The 484-nt window shown below is 56.0% G+C and overlaps 1 pseudogene; it reads left to right on the top strand.

Annotated features, from left to right (window-relative positions):
* The first annotated feature begins 2 nt into the window (after positions 1-2).
* Positions 3-484, top strand: part of LOC116072547 — a 4,998-nt pseudogene continuing 4,516 nt past the window's right edge.

Below are 484 nucleotides of genomic sequence, written 5' to 3'. Positions count from 1 at the left end.
ACCGCTGGTGCTGCGATAAGCGGTTGTGGACCCGCATCGACCTGAACCACTGCAAGTCCATTACACCCATGATGCTGAGTGGCATCATTCGGCGACAACCTGTCTCCCTTGACCTCAGCTGGACCAATATCTCCAAGAAGCAGCTGAGTTGGCTCATCAACCGGTTGCCTGGGCTCCGAGACTTGGTGCTTTCAGGCTGCTCGTGGATTGCTGTCTCAGCCCTCTGTAGCTCCAGTTGTCCATTGCTCCGGACCCTGGATGTCCAGTGGGTAGAAGGACTAAAGGATGCCCAGATGCGGGATCTCCTGTCTCCACCCACAGACAACAGGCCAGGTCAGATGGACAATCGGAGCAAGCTCCGGGACATTGTAGAATTGCGCCTAGCTGGCCTGGACATCACAGATGCCTCCCTGCGCCTCATTATTCGCCATATGCCCCTGCTCTCCAAGCTCCAGCTCAGTTACTGTAACCACGTCACTGATCA

The sequence above is a fragment of the Mastomys coucha genome, unplaced genomic scaffold (genome assembly GCF_008632895.1).
Source record: "Mastomys coucha isolate ucsf_1 unplaced genomic scaffold, UCSF_Mcou_1 pScaffold23, whole genome shotgun sequence".
NCBI lineage: Eukaryota > Metazoa > Chordata > Mammalia > Rodentia > Muridae > Mastomys > Mastomys coucha.
The sequence above is the reverse complement of the archived record's forward strand: the minus strand, read 5'-3'. Positions and strand labels throughout refer to the sequence as shown.